Genomic DNA, 23,485 nt, shown 5'->3' with positions numbered 1-23,485 from the left:
ATAGATGTCTACACACACACACACACACACGCACACACGCACATACGCACACACACACACACACACGCACACACGCACGCACGCACACACACACACACACACACACACACACACACACACACATATTTTCCTCATCTATTTTCTTTTTCATTGGTTCTGCTATTCTAAAGCGACAATCCCTGAATAATTGTGGTTATTTAGGAATTGCTACAATATGTCTAAGTCAGTCTCTGTCAAAGTGTTGACTTAAAGTGTGAATGTACAATGAAGAAAATACATCTGTGAGGACAAACACAAAGTTAGAAAGACTGAGAGGGACACAAACTGAACCACAAGTAATCAGGATTTGAATAGTAAAGACCTCAAGAGGAGACTAAATGGGACTCTTAAAACCATTGGTTCCTGCAGCAGAATCCCTCGTCCCATCCCTTCATCCTCCAGTGGAGGCCAGTCAACACGACAGGATCCCTCTCAAGTCAGGCTTATAAGAGGACAATGCTGTGTTTTTATATTGGACACAGATGTCAATCAAAGTGGCCAAGATCCAATTTAATAAAGTTCTTCAAATCAAACTAATAGGTAAATGGAATAAAGTCAAAGGTTTCTACATTTTTATATTCTCTTCTGTGGGGAGACATAATTCAAATGAATTATGGGATTCAATCTAGATAATGTATGAAAAGTAATCTGACTAATCTAATTTCTTAATTTCTTATGCCTCATATTAGACCACGTTATCGCCCTGAATTGATAATAAGTGAAGCAAAAGGCTGCTGATGTCAACTGAAGCACTATCATAAAAAGCTAAACACCTGTCAAAGAAGCAGTTGTTCTGCAGAGGATATCTTTGGGAAAACGTTGTCACAAATGTATCCGTCAGGTGACCAGCATGAGCAGAATGAGCAGAACTGGCCCGGCAGAGTGTGTAAAACAAACACAGACGCGCACTGATGCAAGACAAAGAGCTTGTTGAGCAATAACTGCACAACAGCACGTACAAGTTATGCTTCCTGACACATAATTTGATTTTAATGAACAACAAGTCACAAAGAATGAAGCTCAAAAAGCTTGTTTCCATCGGCGTCCATCTGCAGAGCCCGGGTAATGAAGTGCCTGGCACATAGCACCTGGACAGGGAGAGTGTGTGCATTTAGTCTGAAACAAGCACAAACCGGAAGAATACAGCCATGTGCATCAGTACAGCTGTAACACTTTCAAAAGTATATTTCTTAGATGATTATTCTCTGAATTTGTGATTGTGCTATCAGTGTGTAGATAATAGATTGTAGAAGGTTTTTTTTTTTTGCAAGTATTTTTATTATTCATTCGTGGCAAATGCTGTTGCCAAATCTATTTGACTGCATATGAGTGAATGCACCAATAACCTACTTAACTGAGGGGGGAGGTGCTGGTGCCCATCCCTCTCTTAATAATGGGCCCTTTAATGAGCAGGAAAATACTGCATTGTTGACTTTGGACCAGGTTTTTCATGGTCAACGGTGCGAACGCATTCTACTGCATCAAAATAGCAATATGTCGCCAATGTGCCTGACCACACCTCATTTTAAGACCAACATAATAACTGTGTCTGTCTGAAACTAGCAATGACTTCTGTGCTGCACTTTGCACTGCTCTCCACCGGGTGTGAGGGAGGGCCCTGAGTATTGTTCCACTTACACTACCCACAGAGGCACTTGACACATTTATTCTTCCATAATACTTGATATAAATCCAAACAGCTCATTTCAATTATTGTTCAGACAAATTTTTTTACTTGATGGAAAAAAAAGGGACCAGGTGGGCAGAATCCTTCTCAGGTTGAATTGACTGATTAAATGAGATTGATGAAGAAAAAAGGGGGAGAGAAGAAACAAGAGGGAGAAGGGAAGCCAAACTGCTCGGATGAATCCGCCAAGTCAACCCAGCCAAGCTGTCAGAGGATGCTGGGTAGTGCTTTGCATGTAGTGTAACAGAACCCACTCTATTATTCTTGCAAAACATTCTGTGTGTGTGTGTGTGTGTGTGTGTGTGTGTGTGTGTGTGTGTGTGTGTGTGTGTGTATGTGCGTGTGTGCGTGCTTGTGGGATTATCAGCTCTGACTGTCAGCTAAAACTGTCAGCCCTTACTCTTTACATGTCTGCGTCAATCCTACATATTCACAAATGCAAAAAACAAACATATGCACACTTACAGACACACACACACACATGCATACACAAACGCTATTCACCTGTCACACAGTTTCTGGCTCTCTCTATCTTGCTCTCTCTCAAACACACACATGCACATTTGCCTGTTTTATGTCTGCCTCGCTCACTCGCTCGCACGCCCACACACATATTATGTACACAAAACTAAACAAGATGCTCAACTACTGTATGCGTTCACCCGAAGTGACAGCTTTTCTGAACACGGAGCAAGTTAAATCCTTTTGTGTTCTCGACAGCAGCTGGCAAATTTATGATGGATTATACCACTCACACAGATGATCCAGCAAGACACAGCTAAGAAAATATGTTTTATGGAAGTGCTCTGGCATGCCAAACTGGCCCAGATTACACCTCTGTGACCTATTCAGCCCACTTTAATTGGCTAGAACTGCACACTCTAATTATTCAGAGTTGCTCAATGAAATATACAAGGGAAAAACAGCCAGGATGCCTCAGTGCAACAAGGGCACATCTTTGACACGAAAGGACTGATGTTACACACAAAAGTGCTCATGCATTCAGAGCATGAAAACAGGCCCTTGTATTAATATTGTGCATTCATACGCTGTGCTTAAAAGTGCTGCTAAAAGCTGTGTTTGTGGACTTCAATTGAATGGGAAAAGAAATCTGACATACATCTCAACTGCCCACGTAAAGATGAGCTCAAACATGTTGCAGAGAGAGAAGCACACACAACCGCAGTGGCAGGGGTGGAAAAAAAAAAGCCCAGCCGACTGTGACATTGTGCTTCAATAAAGCGGCTTTAGATTAGGCACCAGAGCAGTCAGCGGAGTCTGAAGACTCTGATCAGCAGATCGTGTGAAATGCTATCCTTTAAATGCCACTGTGGCATGCTTAGTCCATACCTCAGAATGCCCAGGAAGCTCAATTGATACTCTTCTTTTCTCGAGACTAAAAGTAAATTCTGAGAATTAAAACGTACAAATAAAAGGGAAAACAAACACTTGGACGAGTAACTGAACAGAAAATGTAAGTAAAAAAAAACCCCTCCGAGGACAAAAGGACACCCTACCACATCCTACATGCATGCAGCGGAGTCGAGAGACTCCTGAAAAGAAGTGGTGGTGTGTAACTGTGGGGTGTGGTGTTTGATTATGTGGCCGTTCAGAGCAAAGCTGTCATGTTGCTTTCCCATTTAGATCGCATCTCCTCGGGGGGAAACGCTTGTTCGTGCGTCTGCCGCGTGCAGTCACGGCATGGCAACCTCGATCTCATCAAAGAGATGGGCACAGAGAAAAGAGAGAGCCAAATGGGTGTTTGTGGCAAGTGTGTGGCTGTGTCTGTGGCGTGTTCCTGCTCTTTTCTCCCCGTCCTTGTGTGTGTTGATGCATACTTCTGTGTGTGTGTTCTCTCTTACAATGTGCCTGCGAGTGTGTGAACAGTAAAAATGTCATGAAACCAACTGGTAGTGTACGATTGCAATACATTGTGTTTTCTATCCTTTCGGCGGCGCTTTGATGACGACCTACTACTTTATTTCTGAGAGAGCGTTCCAAAAGTTCAGCTACACGCCACACAAAGTATTGACCTTTATGCCTGAGTGCCGTCAGAATTGATAATCAAGGAATTAAGTGAATTAGAAGCTGGCAAGGGCATTTAGAGAGGGTGAGGGATGGATATGTGAGAGGCACTGTAATGAAGTCAATGGCGCGAGAGTAATGCCCCATCACCCGACACCGACAGCACCCCTGCCACACACACCTCCTCACTCCTCCCATCCTGCTGCAACACCTCTGGGCATCAGGGCAGAAGATATTAAAAAACGGTGGCACATCCTTTTCAAGGACAATTAGACAGTTCTCCCCTTTGGTCTCCTTATTTACAGATTGCCACGGAGTCCGCTGAGACGGCTCTGGAGCAATATTTTACAAGCTAACATTCAGATCAAAAACGTGTTTGCTTGGTGATGTCTGGCATTGCCTTCTGTTTTCGCCACAAACAAAAAGGCTTCCCTGTCTTCACAAGCTATCTTTGAGGCAGCATGTAAGGTGGCAACTGCATCTGACGATCGTATTCCATTTGATGATGACGCTCAATGAAGAGCCACAGAAACCTGATGAAGCTGCTCTGCAACACGCTGAACTAGAGCACGCAACACCGTACCGTCAATGCACATTTACTGTGAAGCTTTAGTCTAAAGCACAGTCATTCATAATACTTTAACATTTTACTTCAAGGCTATTTTTTCTACACCCACTGCCATCTTTCTTAAAAGCTCTCAGCAGTATCAGAGAAGTACGTTTGGTTGATATTAACAGCACATGTTCAATCCCAACTAGTCAAATACAGTTGCTAGAATGCTCTAGGCACCCCTATAGCATCAGTTTTGGATGTGTTAGGGTTGGCTTGTCAGTTTCTTCTTAGTTACATTCTTATAAGAAATGTAAATGGTCAATGGACTTGTACTAGTCCAGCGCTTTTCTAGTCTTCGGACCACTCAAAGCGATGTAACAATACCTGTCATTCACTTACTCACACCCATTCATACACTGGTGGCAGGGGGTACCATGCAAGGTGCCCCCTGCCCAGTATGACTAGCTTAGCATTTATACCCACTCACACACTGATTGCAAAGCCTTTGGGAGCTATTTGGGGTTAAGTATCTTGCACATGGACACATTGACATGGACTAGCGGAGCCAGGGATTGAACCGCCAACCTTATGACTGAATGACCCGTTAGGAGTAAGAATGTGTTGATATTAAAACACTTGAAATAACTAGCTGAGACTAAAGCAGGATGAAATATTACGCATCTCAACTTTCATCTTATTCATCTCAAATGTTTGGCCTTCAAACAACCTGTGACTTGTCACTACTTCCCAAAACGGTGCCTAACTGTCTCATAACTAATGCCAAGGAATAGAATATTAATGATTTCGTCCCATGGTTAAAAATTAATAATTTAAAAGTACATCTCATTTGTTATATCTCACTCCGAGTGGAGTAAGCCCACTCCCAAACCAAGAGGAGTATGAGATGGAGATGGAGAGTGTCACTTCTTGGTTTACAGTTGACTCAATAAAACCATCACTGATGTGGGTCAGGAACTGTTGTGTTTCTGCTTTCACATTGGCTTGTGTTCTGTTCTAGGCTCCATTACACACTCTGCAGAGGACCTGTTCTGAAAGCTGAAATTCAGGATGGGGATACTGCAACAACCAGAATGCCCTGCAGCAACCAGCGCTTATGTTGACTTTTCAACAGAAGCAGTCATACGCTGACACCTCGAAAGGGTAGAAAGTGCGAGCAATAAAACGAGACCTGACTCCCAGCCACTGGCATTGTCAGTCTGTGTAGTCCAGTACATGACGCGTTGTTTTTTTTTTTTCAAGTTTTAAAAACGGGAGTCTCAGGAGGCCTCGTTAGCGCCGTCAGTGTTACTTAGGATGAGAAAGAAACGCAGTAAACCTCTTTCTCCCCTTGCTGTCTGTGCGTACTATCTGTACCACACCATGACGCTTTCTCAGGCTTACTTTGCACCGCTGTTCATCTGACTCATGGCGTAGTAGGCAAAGGGCACTTGTGGGCACAAGTCAACAACACTGAACGGACTTCCAGAGAGCAGGGAGTGAATGCCTCGTTGAAGTACTTGTATCCACGACACGGGTTGGCATGTCGACTGTCCTGCCTGCTGAGCCTGGTCACAGTTAAAGTTACATTTGCAACCTTGAAGGAATACGCCACACAGATATGTTTTGATTATTAACCCCCCACTCCCTACTGTTGGCAAGAAAAACTCTCCTTCTATGGGGGATGGCAGATGTACTCAGTGAATGTCCCAAACCAAGCATACAGGAGTTGATGGATACTCAAAACAGATTTTAAGTGCTTCCCTCAGAACACAGTAATCTGAAAGTCCTGTGGTTAAACTGACCTGGGTCGGAGTGTTACAGCAACACACCAGACAACCTCGCCACGCTCAGTTTAATCAAATAAAAAGGTAGATGAAAGGGCTTTTGTCCTTGTACGTTAGTTGAAAATCAAAGCTTCGCACTGCCATCCTTGGGTAAGATTTATCTCATGACTTGAAAGCCTGCTTTGGTTCTTTTAACTACCAAAAGTAACCGTCTGGAGCCAGAACACAACACCGCATGTAGAAAGAGGCTTGGAGGGTGGGATCGCTGCCTGCTAAGCCACCGTCTGCCTAAAAAAAAAAACTTTCTCTCAGTTATGTTTTGACTATGTTCACTCAACAAACTTGGAACGTGTTTACAGAAATAAAAAAAAAATGTCTTAAAGAAAAAATGGAGAATGTGGTGATGAATGACTCAGCTCCCCCTCCGGCGGTGTCTCTCATGTTTCTTTCTCTCTGACGCTTTCTCTCTCTCTCTTCCATAACTGCCCCTCTCTCCATCTAATTAGATTTGTCTGTAACCTCACTGTTCCTGCCCCGCTTGTAGTTTTCTTTGTCTGGCAGCGACGCATGATCCCATGTACCGCAGCTCACTTCGCAAATGGGATTTCAACCCACCACCGGGATTTTTACTTCTTCCTAAAACAGGCCTACTTTAATATAATGGAAACTAACATTGGTTAGGAAGCGGCCCGCAGAGCGATGGTGTTCCAAAAATATATATCGATACAAATATACTTCCATTAAGACTGGGCTCTTTAGAGGACCGCTGCCAGTATAGGGAAAGTGTGTCTTTTCGAGTGCCTCTGAAGGCCTTCTCCTTCATCTCTCTGACTGATCGTCATTTTAAGCAGTCGAAAGCCAACAGAAAAATGAGCGCTGGTCTTCTCTGTGTTACTTGAGATGAGTGTGGATCAAGAACTGAGCTCTCGTCTACTGACCATGTCCTCCTCCTTGCGCACCTAAATATCTTGGTCGTCACTGAATGTCCCTTTCCCCTCCTCAACCATTTGAAAGGGAATTGGAAATATTACAGTGACGATGAAGGCACGGCGACTGACTGTGGTGGCGCGAGTATTACCTGCCATCGAGTGGGTTGTCTTCTGCTTTTACTCGCAACTCAATATGTGCTCCTCCCCGACCGCCATGACTCAAATCTCAAAGTGACAGTGAAAATACTCTTGTGGCGCGCAAGTCTAGTTTTTGTAGAATAATCTTCGCAGCTTTAGGGATCCTGCTTTGCTTGAAGTCATGTGATGGACGGATGTTGAAGAAGGCTCTACCTCCATTATCCCATACATTTCTTAGTCGGAAAAAAAACCAAAATTAAAATAGTTTAAAAGTTACTTCACTTTAATTTAAAGGGGCTAATCGCTGTACACTTAAATAAAGCAACATGTTCACTATTGAAAAATGAACAAAAGAGGAAATATCTAATGTTGGGAGGTCCGGATTCTATGAAGAATTCGCTGCTAAAGAGAAAGATTTGTGTTTTTGATCTTTAAATTTTTTATTTCTCAAGACCAACTTTGAGAATTCCAACTCTGCCAACAATGTATCAACAGGAATCAACCTGTTAACGACACTGACGACAGTGTAAACACAAAGTATAATATAATATATAAATATAGACTAGTATCAATAAAAGGAATACATTATGCTTTGGTGGTTTAAATAAATAGTAGAACGTATATTAGTGAGACTGCTTGTCTTCTGTCATGCGGCTCTGTTTTTATTTTTAAGCGCTGCTTCTTCCCAGTGATTCATAGACTGCCTGGAGTAACACGCCAGCCATTCAACAGCCCACCAGGAGCCTTAAATGTGTGCATTTCCCCCATAGACCATTGCTCTTCTTCTCAGTCCATTTCTCATCCACTTACTGTAAGCAGGAATGATGAGACTGCAGGTGAAAGGGTCTGCCAGTGGCTACTGATCCCATTACTGAACCTGTTTTCCCAATGCTAAGGTCAACTGGCTCTAGCAAGTGATGCAGGAAAAGCGGAGGGAGACAGTGTATGTTTTTTGCGCATTCATGTGTGTATTTGAGGACACACACACAGGCTGTTGTCTGTGTGTATACAGTACACAAGTGGGTGTGTGTGTGTGTATGTGTGTGTGTTCCAAAGATTAATGGGCTGTTGAGGTCCACCTTTGGCCAAGGCATTAGAGAGCAGACCACATATTACTATTGAAGCACTCCTGGCCGAAATAACAACCCCTGTGTGTCAAGATACTGCTTTCTCATTCTGGTGATGGACTCTGCCGGGCCTCCTTTGATAGGGTTTTAGGGAGGGAATGAGAGAGAGAAACACAGCCATGGAAATATAGAGATACAAAGAGAGAAATATTGACCAGCTGGCACAAAGACAAAGACCAATAAAGTGCAAGAAACTTAGACTGAGTGAGGATCAAAGAGTTAAATAAAAAGATTTTTAAAAGTGAATAACGGAGAGAGGTGTTGACAGGGTGCACCCCAGACCTGGAAGTTGTCTCCTGAATGTTGCTAAGCAATTATAAATCTATCAGGCAAAGGCAATGCTGAACAGCAGGATGCTACCAACACATAATGAACTGCCTTTGGTAATGGAGACAGAGGCACAAACAATGCTCCGTATAACAGCCACATTCATCCTTCCCCCGCCTGGTTTCGGTACCACAGCGAAACATTTCCCTCGTCAATTTATGGGCCTCGAGGTGACAAAACTGTCGACATTGTTCTGGCATTCAATGGTCTTTACTCAACACTCGCTTTGAGAAATGCTGTTGTTGAATGTGCCTTTATATTGCTAAATGTCCACACAGACAAGGAGATTAAAGACAAGTCTTGTGGTAGCAGTAAAAGAGGTTTTTATACAAGTATTGCAGAATGGTGTTGATTTCAAAAACTCATCTACTGTATCTTTGGTTGTTCCTTTTCTCTCCGACGGACCCTGAACACATATTCACACTCCAATCTACTTTTCTTTTCGCCAGGAGGGGAGGATATGTTGCCCAGATATAATTCTCCTCCCTCTGCTCTCATCTCCTTCATATCTATGTGGAATGCTTTTGAAGATGATAAACTGATTTTTTTTTCATTTGCCCTCTGCAAACACTTCTTGTTTCTCACAGCTTTCGCTGGTCCAGTCAGATCCATCGCATTGCATCTAAGTGTGCAGAGATGTGCAGGCTGTAGCGAGCTCCGGCTCCGGCTTCAGGCTGGCTGTCCGAATAGCAACCGGTTTGTCAGCCATGACCTCGCTGGAGCCCTAGTCACTGTATCTTTACTTCATCTGCTTTCACTGAGAGAAAAACATGTCGCCATATATTTTGCATACACTAGTTAACTGTGGCGTTCTTTGAAATCAAACTCCTCTTTATTTTTTTCCCCCTCCTGCAACTTTACCACAACATCAAATATAAACTTGGGGGGGGGAAATGTTTCCTCATTCTGCTGACCTCAATACAATTAGAGAGCAACAACAAACATGTCATCATCTTTCCTCTCTTTGGCCAAATAAGATGTGAAACTGTCTCAATTTAAATACTGATGCCATTATATGACATACATAAGTAGACAAGACTATCAGCGAGAAGATTGTCTATTGCTAATTGTGTTATTCTTAATGCTCGTCATTGGTGCCACCTGGTTGGATTCTGCCAAACCAGACCAAATCATGCAGGTTCCCCTCCTTAAGCAGACTCCAGCAGGGACCAGCCCGTCATGGACAGACCCAGATCCGGCTTTGCTGCTGCCTTCTACCTGCCGTCGGAGCTCTGCCGAGAGGTTTAGAGCAGCGTCTCCTCCTCAGGCCAGGAGCAGAGCATTGCCTTGCAGCTCAGCTGGTCCCCGCTGGGAGCCAACACTGACACCAGGCTGTTGGGGGCCCAGGCCGTTGAAGGGCAATGGAGGGACCAGAACCAGGACTGTGCGGGGCAGACTGTCAGATCCTGCTGCTGTCAAATTAGAGGTTTTCTAAAGGAAATCTGGGGGTTGGAAAAACTACGTATTTTGTCCACAAGCATTGCTAAAATCAAAGGTTCTTCAACATAGCTTATTGTTCACAGGAAGAGAAGAAGCCGTTTAATACATTCAGTACAAACAATGAACTGGCAGATGGATTGTAAAAATTGCAAAAAGCTTTTGCAGCATTATTTACTGATTGTGTTGCTGAGCAATTTCACATATTGTATTGTGTGTTGATTTCCATCTCCAGAATTAGCATGTTTAGCCCCCAGGCTAGCACAACAATGAGTCAGGACAGGTGAAAGAATAACAACTCGCCCTATTTACCTTCTGGCGCATTTAGTGTTAAGATGTGAGTCAGCAAGGGAGCATGCGAGCAGATGAACCCTACTGCTGCTGTCTGTGTGATCTTTAGTGTGAGACAGCCAGAGATACATCTTTCTGCGGGATGTCCGTGTATGTTTAGGTGCATGTGTGCAGGTTACTATATTGAAAACAGAAGTGAAATTATGACAGTGTGAGTGTGCAGATCTCTTGCAATTCTTTGTTGACACTGAGTGAGAGAAGGGTTGACTTAACTCTTGGAACATTTTAAGAACTCCCAATTTTCCAAATCTCTCCACGTACATGTTTACCTGCTAATACTGTTCCAGACAAAAGCCGTAACACTTCATTGGCTTTATCACTATTATTTTATATTTTCCCACAAAAAATGTGTACACATTCACCGTGTGTACGGAAGCAATGGGGGGAAATTCACGACATAAACCATCTACGTTCTGATCAGAAGCACAATGACATTTTCAACTTAAATAGGCATTGTCTGCAGTGAATGTGTATTTCTCTGCAAGGCACAGCTGACTCCTGAAGCCACGATGTACTGTTTTGGTGAAAAGGGAATTCTCCAATAAGTTATGAAAAAAAGAGAACGCTTTTTGTCATGTTATGTTGTGCTAATTGGACAATGTTTACAGTGCTCTTGCCTGTGGCATTAGCCTTTCTTTGACCGCACAACCTGTTCAAGAATATACTGCATGCAAATCTGCAAACAAACCATGATCAGGTTATTCTTAGGGAACACTTGTTAGCTCAGATGTTTGGATGACAAGCAAGAGCCCACGCTGATTTTGATTATTGCGGTGACAGTTAACACGATTGGTTTAAATCGACACACGCGGTAACATCGTAAGGCATCGTTACATGTGTACATTCATTTGGGCAAAGACAGGCGAGGACGTTCAGTGCAGGATTGAGCCATCTGAATAATGGCGACAGCAACAACGTGACAATGATGATGAGGCAAAGTCTTTCTTTTTTATAAATGCCAGAAATCTTTGTGAATGACAGCTTAGAAAACACTCATCATCATCACAGTTCAAAATGGTCCTGCGGATATATTGATGCATTGGTGTCTCTATATTCGATGGGCCATCTCTTTTTTTGCTGTGAAAAATACAATAGAATGTGCGGCAGAATGGAGCAGAAACATAATGCCAGAATGCAGAGTCCTGCTTTGTTTGTGAAGCTGGCCGACAAAGCAACGGATTAAACTTGTAGCAGCACTGTCTACACCCACTTCACACCCAGAAAGACTTCCAAGTGCAGCTTTGCCAAGGTGTCAATGGACATTCACTTCAAATGTGCAGAGATACAGGATGCTCACTACTGCAGTTACAGTCACCATCTGTAAGATCACAATACCGTTAACTGGTCTTTAGGACTTCTCATGGTCCTGGTAAACGTGTTTTCACTTCCCTATATTTCCCTTTGCTCCCCATGGGCCATCGTAATCACGTTTTAATGTGAGTTTAAGATGTAGCAGACATAAAGGGGCATACTGCACTTCCAGTAGGCAGACAGACGAGAAGATTGGCAATTGCCTCTTATCTGAGTGAAAGTGGGTTGCCAGGTTGAGATGAGGTCACACATGGTCTAAAGCCCAGCGACGTGGCCCTGGCTCCGCCTCATGGCTCCAACAGTGCGACACACACACACACACACACACACATTGTTGCAGGAACTGGCAGCTCAGAGGAACGCTCTCATTCAGCACAGAGGCAACGGAAGTCTGTCAAAATTAAGCTGCACTACTGAGCCGTGAGTTGATGTAACTACCACAGAGCTGGCAGTATTTGGGGGTTGCTAGTTCAGCCGCAAACAAACACACACACACACCCACACACACAGGTAAAAAAAAAAATTGGAAGACTATTGGCACTGCTATTCAGATTTAGCTGTCTCACAAAATGACAATTTCTAGCGATTCAGCTAACACTGATATAATTCAGTGCACATAGAAATGAGATATCATACAGGTTTGCATTTAGTTATACATTCTCCTTTGTCGGGGTGCCATTCAATTCTCTCCTCTGCTCACAAATGTTTATTGGAATGAGCACGGGAAGCCAAATGGAGATGCACTGATAGACTGAACCACATCTTGGGGCTTAAATGAGCGTTAATGTGTGCATGGCAGGCATATTTACAACGGTTAACAAACAGCCTGAGGGGAGAGAGGGAGCACCACAGAGATAGCGTCAGAAGAGTGGGAAGTAGTCGAGAAATAAACTTTATGGAAATGGTCGACCAGCGGAGACCCCCGACGACAAGCTGCATAATGCAACAAAAGAAGGGGATGATGTTTCTGTCAGAGTACTTTTTAATATTCATACGTTACATTTTCCAACTTAATTGGAACCTGTCACGGTGCATTGGCTGAGTGTTGCATCGCAGCGGCAGCTGGGCTGTTTCCCTACAGCTGATGAGATGCAATAAAAGAGAGAGGGAGAGCAAGAGAGAGGCGAGCGAATGAAATGCAATTCAGAGTCAATGGGAGTCAAAAACACATTACTGCAAGCGCGGCTTGAGTAAACCTGTAAAGAGACAATTGTTTAAGACAAATACTTCCGCCTATTCAAAACCAACTGTTCCCTCGGGGTCTGTCTATTTACCTGGATCTCTCTCTCACACACACACACACACACACACACACACACACACACGCACACACACACACCACACACACACACTGATGCACACCACACACCCACACACACAAATAGACTAACGATAGACAGTTTTTAAGGCCGTTATTGAAATAATAATTACTAATTTGCTTTTAACATAAACAAACATTTTTTTCATAAACTAAACGTCTCATTGATTCTGGTGTCCAATATCATGACAACTTTTCTAAATAACTTCAAATACGTAATTTTATAATTTTTAGATTAGACTGAAATGTTGTGTTAAATATTAGCGGACATACAGTATAAGAATTAGAAGCATATATTTACACGGTAAAACTCATGATTCAGAAAATTAGCTGGCTAAATGCATGCTTTGGGTAATAGATTTATTGAGGGATGCGGTGGGGCAAGGAGCTCTCCACCTACAATCGCGCATGGCGTTAATCTCTCGGATGGATAAAACAATACTACGGTAAAGTCTATGTGTGAAACATTGCCATTTATGTTTCTAATTTACATGTAATTACATTTAACTCATGTTTCAAAAAACATTTGTTGGCAAGTATATGTAAGTACTGAAACAGTCTTATCATTATTGTATAGCAGCTAATAATTCTGACCCAATTCCTAATAATCATTTTTTAATCATTTTGTTTTATTAAGTTTATATTTAAGTTTCATGAATTTCTTTCATATCATTCATGCTATTGAAAACATTTATGAAATGTGAATTTCTTTATTATTATGAAGATGTCTTTGTTGCTCTGGCACAAATGAGTAACAAATAACAACAAGAACCAAATAAACAACAACAACACAAACATTGGTATCGGTAAAGAATTTCCCAAATTTGAGTGGCTTATATGCTGTTTCAGAGATGACTGTGAGGGTTAATGATGAAACCTTCATACAATGAGCTGAGAGAGCAGCTTCAAAAAGCCTGACGAGCGATGCACAAACATGTACGGCTACCAAAGACACGCAGAGCACGTTTTTCATCCACATCCTGGTAATAGGACGACCTCGCCCATCATACTCTGAGGGGACCTCTGCTCACTCTACTCTCTTTACTGTAATGACATAAACTTTAGGTGCCAGAGCTTCAGCTCCAGCTGTGCAACACAAAAGAACCATAAATAGCTCTGTACCAGACGGCAGCACAGGAGCACCATATTCTCACCTCTTCTTTGAGTTTTTTGGGGCCTAAATGAATTAGTTTCCAGCATTACAGAGTGAATGGAAGACACTTATCGAGGACTTTTAACTGGGAACAGAACAAAATGCTCACACATATTCACGCACACACGACAGAACAAAATACAAGGCACCGACCCGCCCATTGGGAGAAGTTTGAGATTCCGTGCCAACCCACAAAGCATGGATGATTATGAGAATGTTCAGTTTTGTTGTTGGGCATCAAGGCCTTGACCTCCATTCTCTCAACACCAAGCTCAGAACAGCAGAGGGAAGGAACAATAATACCCTCCTGGGGGAACATAGAGTAAGAGACTACAGGTGGATTGCTTTTGAAATGCAGAGGAATGGCAGCAGTGATAGCATCACGTGTCACATTGCTTCCATGTGTTTATTATGGCAGAAAGAGGGAGCTGAAAATGGTGACTTACGCAACCTGCCATAATGCGTTGGATGTATTTTGCAGTCAGAGGAGAAAGCCGTGTGAGCGGTTTGAAGGACTTGAGCTGATTGATCGACATTGCCTTTATTATTAATGGACGGCCAACGTTATCATCTCTGCAAGAGGTTTATGATCTTGTCATCACAGTTTTTACTGTAAATGCTATGCCAAACCGTTACAGGCTTCCAGCACCTGGGGTTCATGGAGACTATACAAATATGCTGTACTATGTATGATTCTATATGTGACAATACATTTTGATATCATTGGATTTCAAATCAACTTAGAATACCGTGTCCCTACAAAACCAATGCTAGATTTAATTTATTCACAGATTTATCAATTCACTGTTGCTTGTGCGCAGCATTGCAATCACAACAAAAAATGATATCCAAAATGCAACATGTACAGAAGCTTCTGCTATTCACCGTGCTCTTTGCCTGAAGACAGAACATTTTTTTAATTGGCTCTCTAGATGAACTAATATTTACAGATTTGACTCTCTGTGTGGACCAGTAGAGTAATTACAAAATGACGACACTGCTATGATTCGGTCTAAGCCATCTACACTAAGAGACAGTTGAAAATATTTTTCATACAAAAAACTTGGTTTCAGGCCATTTCCACTTGACTTTAGTCCAGTTTTCATAGGAACGTGTTGCTTTGATGTTTGCTTTCATTAATTGTTATATGGTCTGCATTTATATCTGCATTTAAGGTGACTGGTTTGTCAATTTGTATACCCATATACATATCAATACCATATGGCATTATTTTGGCTGTTTAGTTGTGTTTAATGTTTTGTATGCAAAACCTAGAGTATATTTACAGTATAGCTAATAAATGCACTTCATTTCTGACGAAAAGATGCAGTGATTGGAGGTTTAGGTAGTGTGTGACAGGCTGGCTCTGTATGAGGCCTCATTGTAAACCGGAGTAAAATAAGCTTGAGTCCTCTTACCTGTGGAGGTCCAACGGAGAGTTACCAAAAAGAAAGAGAGAGAGCGAGATAGAGGGAGAGAGAGAGAGAGACATACATTAGTGCATTCTTAAATGAGAAGTCCATCTCCATAGAAAGCTAATACTAATTAAAGCTGCAAGCAGCAATGAACGGGTCCTCGCTCACCCGCGCCAGTCGGGGGTGCCGGCGGGACGCCGACCCGCTCGGCCGAGAACGCGGGGACGCCGGTCGTACGTTTTACCGTTTGACGCGTAACCCCGATATTCTTTCGCCAGTAGGCGGCGAGTCGACTGCGAGTGAAAATAAGCTTGTCGATATCCTCAGGCCGTGACATGTAACAAGCACAACACTTTTGGGGCAGATTAGAGCAAGTCCAGTTGAGCCAGTAGGTGCTGCTTTGACTATGACTGAAATCAAGCTTGTCGATATCCTCAGGCCGTGACTTGTAACAAGCACAACAAGTTAGGGGCAGATTAGAGCAAATCCAGTTGAGCCAGTGGGTGGTACTTTGATTATGACTGAAATTAGGCTTGACTAAGTATTTTCTTTCTTTTTTTCATTGGGGACTGATGTACCATTTGTTAATAATGTTCTGAAACATTTTGTGCTGTTAAATGCCTTTGTGCTATTTGATAGATTTTCAATGTGTTTGAGCACACCGACAGGTGAAAATCAGACTACAGCTCGATGAAAACACAGTCGCTCATGAAGCATTCCTCCACACTTATGCATGTGGTCACGCATACAGAGACAAAATCCAGTTCAACAAATGCAAACACACACACACCAGGCATATAGCTGGAACATCTGGAGCTGAAGTCGATTGGAAGTCAAAACACAACGCTGGCAGTGAACCAAAGCAGAAGGCGACGGATCTAGGCAATCACAGCTATCTCCATCTTTGGCCTGCCTCTGCTTCCCCAAACCCTCCACCTCCAACATTCACCACGGTGACATTGAGAAGGAATCGCAGGCTCTCTGCACCAGCGCTGCTGGGTGCCGAAAGTTCAGGACCAAAGTCAAACCAATGGCATTGAAAAGTGAAACAAAGTTACTTCTGGTGGCACACAAAGCAGTGTCTGCTGAACCAGCGCAAGGTGTTGGCATTCATTGACTGCGCCAGTTTGAAAGCCTGCAGACATTAACATTAGAGGTGCACGGATTGATCGGCTGCTGATCTAAACGCTTTTCAGTTGATCGTCCGTGACCGGGCGACAAGTGCAAGTGTTCGGGACACAGACGTTAACACTGCCACATGCAACGCCTTCGCTCTGAAGGTTCTTCAGCATGACTGAAGGATGCAAATCCCAAATAAGTCGTAAAAAAACATTTAGAACAACTAAATCAATCAGACTTCTTAAATGTAATATAATTTCCATGCATGCAAAGTAATGGCGGTGACCAGCTCAGCATGGGGTCTCTCCCTAGCACCATCCTGCTTATAAAAGAGATAACAGCTAGCGTTAACAGAGGAGGCCTTAACTTGGATTATGATGCATTGAAGCTCTATTCAGTAAAAAGGACTGTTGGGTGGAGGTAAATTATAATGCAATCATGATGTGTTCCAAAGTAAGCTTGTAAAATGAATTTGTTTGCGAGAAACTTGAATCATATAGATGTTTTGAAAGGAGCTATTTTCCCTGCAATACGACATTTATATTCAAGAGGGAATTACTACTGTATAATTAAAACTATTAAAGGCAATAGTTTTTAATACATATACAATAATATATTTACTAATATGTTGTGTATGTTTTTAGGCTAATACCACGATACATGGCAATAAAAAAGTAAAAGGATAACATTTTTGACCGTTTACACCGACTTTCGAAGGGTTAAAACAATTTTTCGGGACATTTCCAGAACGGTGAACAAAAGTTCAATCATTTCGTTTTAGAAAGAAAAAGGGGAAAATTGAAATCGGATACGGCCAAACAACATTGGTACATCTCTAGTTAACGAATAAGTACTAGTAATATTCCAATTATGCCTAACAGTATCAACAACAGTTTGACACAGAAAGAGAGTTTTTTTTTAAATAATATTAATGACACTAAACCACAATTGTAGTAAAGGTCAAGAGTTAGAGGGCAAAAATGGGCTTATGACAGTCCTCAAAACAGTTATTACTCATTTTGCCCTCCACCTCGTCTCCTCCCCTGTCCTTCTTCTTCTGTCACTCACAAAGTTGAATGTCAAATACAGCAGATATGACAAGAATATAAACTGCAAATAAGGCACAATGTACATTAGCTATCCATGACGAATTCAAAGCAATCCTGTGTGTTTATGTGCGGTAAAAAAAAGAAAGAATATTAGTACAATAAAGAGGCATCGGTTTAAAGCTTTATTATTAAAAATGTCTAGGTGAATTAAAATGGGATTACATCATCATTGCTTTCTGGTTTAGATTATATAGAGGTTTCCTTCTAAAAAAGAATTAAAGTCAGATTAGGGAAAATAGAAAGGAGGAGTAAACACACACAACTGTGACCAAATTAATTCCCTGAAACTTAAACACATTCAAATAAAATCACAACAGTATTTCCTCGCAAAACAAATGCAACAACAGCACCATATTTGCCCTTCTGGGATTAGCTTTCAAAATAATCTTTCTTGTCTATACATGTATATACATTGTTTATTACTAGTGTTAATAACATATGCATATCTTCCTTGAAATCTACCCTGAATCTATCTATGTGGTTTTTATTATTTGAGTTTCCTTCATTTACTTGGCACTCGCTTCAACCACCTTTTTGTTTTTTTAGAGCAGTGGTTGTTAGTATTCTTAACACATATTTATAATGTTCTGAGTTTAAGTCTATTGGGATTTTTGCCTGCATAATTTGTTCTGCGCAATGTTTTACCTGTTTCTAGAAGATACTTTCCAATAGCTCCAAAATCCCCAACAGTCGACATTTGCACATTTTCCTTTACCAGAGTTACCAGCATTCTGGATGCACTCGACTGAGATGAATTGCTTTCTTTTCAACAGCTTGGACGTTAGACAGGAGGGCGCAGGAAATGCATCTCTGGACACAGCAAAAGGCAATGTTAGATCAATGTGGGGTGATAGTGCAGACCACAGAGATAAGTGGATGATCTGCTTTAAGAAAGATGTTCTGCTCCTTTAATGGTCCCTGTGTTGATGAAATGTAAGGATATGAACTGAAAACAGGCATTTGTGTCTATCAGAGGATGTTATCTTGGAAAACATGGTTGCAGGGAACTCAGTGCTCCTCTTGTGAGATTACTTTAAGTGGGCACTCAGGATAAAAACAGCTGGGGGCGTGTTGCCTCAGGTATCGGTGAGACTTCAAATTACAATCCAGGAGTCCCAATTTGAGTCATATATTCATGAGTTCGAGGGCTTATCAGATGCTAAACACTGCAGTATATGATATTACATGGAAGGATGTTGGTGCTCTGGAAGGTTATCATGGTGTCACTTTTCATTCAGTCAAGTTCAACTTTCAAAACAAATGTCTTTAAGCATAGACCTGTCGAAGCAGAGCGAAGATGTCTGGCACAACATCAGCCAGCCTTCTAAAGTGCATGGTGAAGGGAAAAAGGTCGGAAGAGGTCAAAACCCCAGCAACACTTAAAGTACGGAGAACGACTTTATTGTAACAGCATCAGGTTTCAGCAAGAGGCCTTCATCAAGGTCTTCCATATGTATGGTACTGGCATTGTGCTAAAGGAAATTGTCTTGTAAAACAACAATGAGCCGACCCCAATAATACCACAGCAATTCAATTCAATTCAATTCAGTTTATTTTTGTATAGCCCAATATCACAAATTACAAATTTGCCTCAGAGGGCTTTACAATCTGTACACATACGATAAATGTAATGTAAATGTTCTAATGGGTTGTCTACATACCTTTGGTGATATAGTGAAGTGAGCGGATAAACTCACACACTACAGTGCTCTCTCCCTCCCACTAGGTATCCCACTCTTACCTGACAGCTCTCCCATCTCTTCATTATCTGTGATTGAATAATGAGCTTCAGTGGTTTTGACCATTTTCCCACTTGCCTTTCCCTTAAAGCCGTTGTTCGTTAGGTCCAGATTCTTACACATATCAAAAAAAGGTTTGAACATGTATGTGGATCCATTTACTTGTTTGTGTAGCTCTTTAATCATCTCTCATCATTACTTTCTAACAATATGTCCAGAATATAGTTCATGTAGGAAAGAAATGGAGTGTGAAGTAGTTGCTGGAGAAAGCTACAAGAAGCAATACCGGAGGCCGAGCAGTCGGGCTGTTCGAAACAGACACGTTCTGAAAGTTGGATAGCAGGTATAGGCGTGTGGGAAATATAGGAGACACCAGAAAATATCTCAAACATTTGGACAGAAAGGATAATGCCAACACTAGTTTAAGCTAGGAATGACATTACATTAGAAACAGCAAAACAATTTTGCCTTTTGAAGTCCAACACACAGCAGAAAAACAGTAGTGCCCCCAACGGTACAGTTTGCCTACACAAGATGATGGATCCAACTTTGGGCTAGCTTACAAAAATATATTTGATTCTCCCAAGACAGTTCTCTCACGCAGCTATTTTTCTCCTGTGTCAGGGGCTATGCCTCTCAAGGTGTGTTATCATTTAGTGCGATGATGTTTTCTGCTGTTGAATTGATTCTGTGGGTTGAAGGCTACCCGTCTCCTCAGCATCCTCCAGCTAACCCAGCCAGACCGAACCTGATACATTTGTGCCCACATATTCTCTCTGTTCTCGTCCAAAAACTGAGAGGGGTGAGCACGAAAAGCATCCTTCGAGGGAGGAGTGTGAAAGCCTCCTTGAAGGAAAAACAGGGCCTTCCATCGCTCTCTTGCTCCCTCTCCACAGCTCGCGCGTTGCTCACAAAGGCAGCAGACAGTCGGGTAGAAATCAATTCCATGGAGCCACCAGATGAAAGTAAGGAAGAAAAAGAGCAGAGAAAGACAGAGAAGCTGAAGATTTCACCAAGCGAAAAGCAAAAAATAACCAATAGTTATTGGCTGGTCTTCCAACTGTGTCTACACACACTCACTGTACAGTATGAACATGTGGCAAGACAAGTAGGTGGTAGGACGCATAAACTTACTGCAACAAAGGCCGTCAATCTCTCCCAACTCAACAATAACAAAGACATCTCCAGTGATCGTTTGACCTCTACAAAACTGCTCAACACAATAACTTATTTTGGAAAAGCCAGAAGCAGTAATACGATCAAGTTTCTGTCAGTGGCACAATTATATCACAACTAAATTATGTCAGCTATATACAGTATATATGCACATATATTCAATATGTAGAGCAACGTGATGTCCAACTTCTCAGGTTCAAACGGAGTCATTAAGCCATGTGAGATTATAGACCATCTTCGATTAATTTGTCTTCTTGCAAATAATGTAATGTGATATGATAATGTTTGATTTGATTCCTATGGCAGCGTCCAACTTGGGATATTTTCTCTTGAGCTGTTTCGCATTAGCATTTTCATTTGCTCTTCCATACAGTTCAAAATGTTTCAGAAGCCGTTTTAAATGTGCAAAAACCCAAAAGAAGATGTTTTAAAAATAATGGGCTGATAATGGGCTGAACTTTTATATATAATGTGTTGAATCATGAAAGTAACAGATAGATAAATACAAAGCATATTTAGTGGTTTATCAAGGCTATAGTTAAGGTTAGGCTTTTCAAGAGTACACAATAACCTTAGTGGAGAATGTGCATGTTGGGCTTATAAATGCAACAATTCTGTCAGAAGAAAATAATTAAACTCATAGAAAACTAGCCTTGATCTATTGAGCAACATGTTATCACTCAGACACACACAGTCCAAGGCAAAGTACTTGAACCATAGATGTGCATTGCTCACTTATTTACGTAGACAAAACTCTTGTATATTCATTCTTGTCGATATTCTCATTAATGGCATTTAGAAGTGAAGGACAAGGTCACCCACGGCAGGATAGGAGAGGAATTCATTTTACACATGCCTTGAATACACCAACACGGAGGAAGAGAGGAAGGAACAAATGTGTGTGTGTGTGTGTGAGAGAGAGAGACCAAAATAATCCAATAATAATCCAAAATCTGCCAACCCAGGATGAGACTACAGGAGTGGTTCACACACAAAAATAACATGAACTGAGTAGGATCCCAAACAGCCCATTACTGCTCTTATGTGTGTATTTGTGTGTGCGCACTCAGACCAGAAAGTTCCAACAGCTCTCAACCGGTATAAGCATTAACCTACTGGCAACACAAATATGAACAGGAGAATGGGGGGGGGGGGGGAGAGAGAGAATGGCTGCTGATGTCCTGAAAGAGGGAAAAAATGAGTGTGTGTGGGTGTGATTGAGTGGGATGGTCAGTAAGAGAAAGGAGGAAGATGAGACACACGCACACGCACACTCACTACCCACTCACAGACCTGCGATGCCAGATGGAGAATAGCACCTTCCAGACCATGTATGCGTGTGTGCACGTGTCCATTTCAGACCCACCTGTCTCTTTCCCAGCTGTGCTCACTCACAGTAAGAACGAAGTCTCCTTAACACAAATGTGTGTGGGTGTGTGTTTTGTGTAGGTATTGTAGGTATTGTATGTGTGTGTGTGTGTGTGCAAAACCATACTGACTAGATTTGACTACTAAAGCAAATAAAAGTCACTTGAGAGGGCTTTGTTTCCTATCTGTGCTCAACTGCCTGACCTTTTCAGTTCTTTTATGTGTGAGATTGTGTCTGAGTATATTTATGTGTACTTGCCACTGTATCCCACATTTGTTCCTTTTTCCAGATGTATTGACCTTATTTATCAGCCCTGTGGCTCGCAGCAGTAACCCAACATTTCCTTCAGTAGTTCGCCTGGTATTCTGGTAAAAAATGGCACTTCACGTAGCGAGCAGCAGATTTGAGCTGACACGATATCATTGGATTACAAAGCACATTTCACCGTAAGTTTAACGCTTGACACACTTGCGCCTGGGTTGGTCAGGCATGCAGATGGAGATGGAGCTGCGGTTCTCTCCTACCCATCATTGTCTGTGGCATTTTCAAAAGGGCACTTGCAGCAAGCCTTAGACATGACAAGCTCCGGCTCCATCTGCATCCCATGATTGCTCTGTGGACTGAATATAACGGACGCTTTCCGAACCACTGGAGCGACAGGACACTTTAGCAGCGAGGCGGCGAAAGTTACACACACAGGTAAAAACCATTTGTGCAGTGGCGTTAATATTTTTTCTCTGTTGCCCACATCCTCTCCTACCGAGGGAGGAGGTCACTTGCTGGCTAGAGTGCTGGCCTTTTTTGAAAAAAGAAAGAGTTTAAATACACAAACTTATTCAAGCGAGTTAAAACAAAGACATGTTTGAGGGTAATTGGACGAGCGGGCAGGGCATTGCGGAGATGGGGAAGACAACGCATGGACCTACAAGGCGACGGCGGCATGCATAAAAACTTGATTAGCTGCGCATTATAAAGCAGGCCTGCTTTCTTCCTGAAAGTACTTAGCCCTCACTGAAACCCCAGAGCCTTTCATCCAAGGGTCCACAGATGCGAAGAGAGAAAACTTGTGTTCTCTTTCATGGTACATGTGTATTTCTGATGTGTAGCGGGGATTGAAATGTTCCCGATGGCAGGCCCCGGTGATTTGTCAAGAATGATGGTACATCTGCGGGAGACGGTATTAATGATGCACTGGCTGTGGTTACACGCTCTCTCTGTGCTGAACAAACACACACACGCACACGCACACACACACACACAAACACACACACAGGCACATGTCACACACACACACACACATTAGACACAAGCGCGCCACAGTTAGGTTATGCTCTTGTGAGTGTACCTGTACCCATACTTCCATTTTGTTAATTTGTACA

At 42.2% G+C, this 23,485-nt stretch overlaps 1 protein-coding gene across 1 annotated transcript in view; it reads right to left on the bottom strand.

Annotated features, from left to right (window-relative positions):
* The window catches only part of LOC117750877 (receptor tyrosine-protein kinase erbB-4-like), a 268,118-nt gene that overhangs the window by 153,416 nt on the left and 91,217 nt on the right, over positions 1-23,485 (bottom strand). The window lies entirely within an intron of this gene.

This window comes from Cyclopterus lumpus, chromosome 21 (assembly GCF_009769545.1).
Source record: "Cyclopterus lumpus isolate fCycLum1 chromosome 21, fCycLum1.pri, whole genome shotgun sequence".
Taxonomy (NCBI): domain Eukaryota; kingdom Metazoa; phylum Chordata; class Actinopteri; order Perciformes; family Cyclopteridae; genus Cyclopterus; species Cyclopterus lumpus.
The sequence above is the reverse complement of the archived record's forward strand: the minus strand, read 5'-3'. Positions and strand labels throughout refer to the sequence as shown.